General features: G+C 39.2%; 1 long non-coding RNA gene across 1 annotated transcript; it reads right to left on the bottom strand.

The window, feature by feature from the left end:
* Positions 1-2,703: 2,703 nt before the first annotated feature.
* LOC133732994 (uncharacterized) lies at positions 2,704-5,197 on the bottom strand. The gene is made up of 3 exons (XR_009857443.1): positions 4,811-5,197; positions 3,202-3,309; positions 2,704-2,889 (listed from the first exon to the last, which is right to left on the bottom strand). It is a non-coding gene; the product is annotated as an uncharacterized LOC133732994 (long non-coding RNA).
* Between the last annotated feature and the right edge of the window lie 595 nt (positions 5,198-5,792).

The raw sequence follows: 5,792 nt of genomic DNA, 5'->3' as shown, positions 1-5,792 counted from the left end.
CAGAACCAACTCCAAAGAATAGAGAGATCTCCATAAATTACACTAGTGTACATGAGATGATGGATAGAAATTCTATGGCGATTGATGATGCATTTGCATATCATATTGCAAAAGGAATTATAGAATATGATGATATCGAACCTCGCTCTGTTGAAGAATGTCAACGAAGAGCAGATTGGCCTAAATGGAAAGATGCGATCCAGGTTGAATTGGATTCACTAACAAAGAGACAGGTATTTGGGCCTGTAACGCAGACACCCCCAAGTGTAAAGCCTGTTGGCCATAAATGGGTCTTTGTTAGAAAGCGTAATGAGAAAATGAGGTGGTAAGATATAAAGCCCACCTTGTGGCGCAAGGTTTCTCACAACGCCCTGGAATCGACTACGAGGAGACATATTCTCCCGTAATGGACGTTATAACGTTCCGCTACCTTGTCAGTTTGGTAGTTTCCGAAAAACTTGACATGCAGCTTATGGATGTGGTTACAGCATATCTCTATGGGGATCTAGATTCAGAGATATATATGATGGTTCCAGATGGACTTCAATTACCCAAATCAAGTGGCTCTAAACCACGGAGCGCGTTTTCAATAAGGTTAAAACGCTCACTATATGGATTAAAACAATCCGGACGGATGTGGTATAACCGTCTAAGTGACTACTTGATTGGGAAGGGATATATTAACAACGAAATATGCCCATGCGTGTTCATTAAGAGAACAAGTTCCGGATTTGCAATCGTAGCAGTTTATGTCGATGACATGAACCTAATTGGAACTCTAGATGAGTTGAAGGAAACTGCTAAATACTTGAAATCCGAATTTGAGATGAAAGATCTTGGGAAAACACGGTTTTGTCTCGGTTTAGAACTCGAGCACCGTAGTGATGGGATTTTGATCCATCAGTCTGCATATACTCAGAAAATCCTAAGGCGCTTTAATGAAGATAAAGCAAAGCCTGTGAGTACTCCCATGATCGGTCGTAGTCTTGAGCCCGGAAAAGATCCGTTTCGTCCAAAGGATGAGGACGAAGAACCATTAGAGGCTGAAGTGCCCTATTTAAGTGCAATAGGCGCATTATTGTACTTAGCTCAATGCACAAGACCAGATATCTCATTTGCAGTGAACTTGTTAGCTCGACATAACTCTGCGCCAACACGCCGCCATTAGATTGGTGTAAAGACAATCTTTCGATACCTAAGAGGTACGATTGATATGGGCCTATTTTATCCCTACAGAGAGAAGAGGAATGACGGAAGAATGGGATCGGACCCCATTAGGCATGGTGGCCGGCCTCACCCTATCCCCCTCCATCAAAACGACAATGATGTTTTGATGGGTTTCGCTGATGCAGGGTACCTCTCTGACCCTCACAAAGGTCGCTCCCAAACGGGTTATGTCTTTACCATGGGAAGCACTGCGATATCTTGGAGGTCTACAAAACAGACCCTTGTTGCTACTTCCTCAAATCATGCAGAGATTATTGCTCTACATGAAGCCGTACGAGAATGTATATGGTTAAGGTCTATAATAAGACATATTCAAGGAAGTTGTGGTTTGAAGTCTACCACGGATGAACCTACATGCATTTATGAGGATAATGCAGCTTGTATTGAGCAAATGAAGTTAGGTTTCATCAAGGGCGATAACACCAAGCACATATCGCCTAAGTTCTTTTATAATCAGCAACCATAATCACTTCTAAAGATTGAAGTGAATCAAATCCGATCAGAGGATAATGTAGCGGACTTATTTACTAAATCGTTACCTAAATCCACCTTCGAGAAGCATGTGAAGAGCATCGGATTGAGAAAGTTATCCGAACTACCACGATTGTAGCAATCAGGGGGAGATATCGACATCAGGGGGAGTTATGATGTCTACATGTTTGATCTCGAAGAGTGAAGGACGTGTTGTGCTCTTTTTGTCCTTCGACCAGGGTTATTTTTATCCTACAGGGTTTTTGTTACCTGGCAAGGTTTTTAACGAGGCAACGAATGAAGCGTCACCACCAAGTTTGAAGCGGCACAAGGGGGAGTGTTGAAGGAAAATCGACTTAGTGTGCCTTATCAAACTAGGAGTAGTAATAGGAGAGAAGGTTCTAGAATTCCTAATCCTACTCGGATTAGTATTCCTTGTAACATTAGAACATGTACTTTGTAATCCCTATATATAGGGCTCCTATTCTCAATAATATGATGACAATTCTCTCTACAATTCTCTCTCAATTCTATTATCCTTAAACAAAATCCAAAATGAAGAAAATGAAACAATGACAGAGGCATTAAAGCATCCTCAAAATCATTACAAATGCAACTAAAATTGCTCAATACAGAATCTTGCATTCAATGAAACAAAAGTTATAATGACAATAACAATAAGAAATTATGCTATACCTGAACCAGTTGTGGGCCTGCAAGTTTCAGAAAAGTGGCATTCGTTTGTGCAACACAAGCCCGGGCCATTAAAGTTTTACCAGTTCCAGGAGGTCCATACAAAAGAACTCCCTTTGGTGGGCGAACCCCTAATTTCTGAAAACGCTCCTTGTGGGTCATGGGTAATACAATTGCCTCAACCAGTTCTTGAATCTGTTGCAGCCACACAAAAAAAAAAAAGGTATTAGGGTACGAAATCTAAATGTTTGGGGGGATACAAACAGTGAGCAAGTCAGAAGCCCACGCCTGAAGTCAGAAACTTGCCTGTTTCTCTAGCCCTCCAATATCATTGTAATCTTCAGTTGGTTTCTCGTCAACCTCCATAGCCTTCACTCAAGAATCATACTCGGATGGCAGAGTATCCAAGATCAGGTAACTATCTTTGTTCACACCAACAAGATCTCCAGGCTTTAATTTATCAGGGTCAACAAGCCCAACAACAGGTAGAAAGATTGTCTGCAATCAATAAAAACCAATACATCCTAATTAAACAAGTGGGTCTAATATGGTACAAAAAAGAATTGGGTCCAAAATCAACTCTCAAATTTGAAGAAAGTCATGGGACAGCTACATGCTGAGGTTACCCCCGAATTCAACAAACTCTAAAGAAGTTAATGTAGACAGATTAAGAACTCGTTTTCCAAATGTTGATGAATGACTGTTTTAAAATGAAGGATAATGCAAGAGCCACAATACGACTAACTGCACTCTTTGCTTTTACTAGTAATGTACAAAAATATGAACAAAACATTAATCAGCAGGCTTTACCTGACGAGTAGATGTTTTCAAAACAACACACTTGCCCTTTCTTTGTGAGTCAAGATCAATGTTTGCCCCATCTTCCTCAGCTTCATCTTCTGGATTCATTTCTAATATCTGAAAACGTTACAAGTCAGAACCAGGTAATTTTTGAATAACAACAAACTCATCATCTTAAAAAAACAGGCTCAGAGCTCAAAGGTCTGCATATAGTCTATATCTACAACAAGAGAGTCATGAGTGAAATTACATATTCATATACTTATAAGTCATATAACAAGGTCTCAGGGTATGGTGACCCAAACAAGTTATATAATAGTTTAATATACGTCTTTCAACGGCTTAAAATTAAATTGGTACAAGTCTGCCATCACTCTTGTGACAATCTAATTAGTTCAACAAATTTGAAGTTAGTTCTTTGCTAAGAGGCAGGCCGGGGTTCCAACTATGCCCCAAACTTCAATATTGTACAAAACTATATGTCTAGCTAGCTAGCTAGAACATCAACTAGCCCTTGGGACTTGGGAGCAGGGACGGAGCTAGTAAACACAGACACAAATAGTTTAAAAGGGCATCTCTGCAGCAGCCTTATATAAAGATCAAAGAATATCTTTACTATTTCAAGTTTGAATTGTGCATTCCAATCTTGAAACCTTTCAAACCTCAGCACAAAGGTGTTACAATTAAGTTAAATGTTTGTGACGAACTCCCATAACAAACTTGCTTCAAGTATACCTCATCATCAAAACATTATTTGTTTATAGTTGGGTTAAAGACAAGAACTGGCCGGAGTCCCTTTTCTCATTTGTTACGTTACAGAATCTGTAAAATTGCACATCTCAAACTTAGTTCTTACCTGAGGGACTCATGACACCATTGTCAAAATAATACATTGTAAAAATGTACGTTTCCTACCGTCCAGTTAAAAACTATTTGTATTTTACTCCAAGTATATATGCAGTACTGAGAGAGCAACATATACAGAGACATCGACAAAGAGTGTAAAACCTAAGATTTGTTTCTCTTCATGTTCATTATTGCCTAGACCGATATAGCTCAAGAAATCACACACACTCTTCATCACTTACCGTAGAAAATAATGAAAAGTGAAGAATCTGCTTGATAATGGGTTCCAAACTCATAAGCTATCTGAAGCATTTCTTAATCATATTTAATTTTAGTTCATTTTCTAGTTTTATACAAAACTTTATCGAAGCTTGTCAGAGTTCTTCAAGGCTCCTCAAAGAGCCGATATTGTTGTCCTAGCCTAATTGTATGCAATTCCAATTGTTATTCATGAGTCTAAACTCTAAAGCCATATCTTGTGAAAAGAAAAATGTGATAAAGACTGAACACATCACACATGGTAAGTATTGCAAGGTTTTAATCACTAGCTAGCATTACAGTAAAAGGTACTGATCATTTTTCATCAGCTAATCTGCAGTTGATACTTTAAAAGCTAAACAGCATATCTGGCACATAAATTAGGCTAGGCTAGCAAAGCAAATTGGACACTTTTCCATTTGCATCCCGGATATTCAAAACCACAATAACTATGCTTAAAGCAAGAAACACCGAGACTAAAAAACCTAAATCCCACAGAGAAAAAGGAGCATACCTCAACAATGTTGCAGACCAAGTAGGGCAACTGCTTATTGAGCTTAATCTTTTCCTGATTCTCCTTTATCTTTTCCTTGTATGAATCCAGCTCCAAGTTTGTTCTTTGCAATTCTTCCTTCAATCCCACAGCAAAAAGTCAGACAAATGTACACACAAAGAATCCTAAAATTACTTCACAAAAAATACTACATGCTTATCCTTTTACAACCCAATAAATAACAAAACAAAATTTCACAAAAACCCACAAATTCCAGGGCAGAACAAAATCAAATTCGAGGGCTTTTCACCCTAATTCTCCGAATTGAATCAATAATTAAGGAAACCCTAACTCCCACTAGTTGTAACCCTAGACTAGTAGAAGCGGAAGTACATAGAGAGTTAGAGAGAGAGAAGGGGCCTTGAGAATTCGGATCTCGTTGTCCAGAAGACGGGTGGCCCTGACAATGTCGTCGGTGGTCATCGCGGCCAGCTGATCATCCTTGAAGCTCGTATCCTCGACCACCATATTGGTCGCCATAATCGGACTCTCAGATTTGCTTGAACGAGAGTGAGAGAAGAGTTTTCAGAGAGGTAGTTTTGTTGAGTGGAAGAGAGAGAGCTGAGAGGGAGAGTGGGAGAGATAGATGACTGCTGAGATCGGGGAGATGAAGAGTGATTTTGAGAGAGAGCGCGAGCTCGGGTTTTGGCCGAATGGTGGTGGGAAGTGAAAAATTGAAAATTTGGCCAAGTCAATTAAGAAGGGCGCCAAGCATCTATTGAACCCTAAAACTCTGACAACAGCAATTTCAGTATATTGTCTGAAAGAGAGTTGCACAATGGACAACTGAAAAATTATTGCGTGAATCAATACAATCAGACGACATCTTTTTCAACCATTGTATTAATGGTAATTGCACAATAGAGAAATAATAACTGTTGTCTGATTAAAAACAATCCGACAACATCTTTTATCAACCATTGTATAAATGAACCTTGGACAA

Source organism: Rosa rugosa, chromosome 2 (genome assembly GCF_958449725.1).
Source record: "Rosa rugosa chromosome 2, drRosRugo1.1, whole genome shotgun sequence".
Lineage (NCBI taxonomy): Eukaryota > Viridiplantae > Streptophyta > Magnoliopsida > Rosales > Rosaceae > Rosa > Rosa rugosa.
This window is presented reverse-complemented; position numbering and strand designations above follow the sequence as displayed.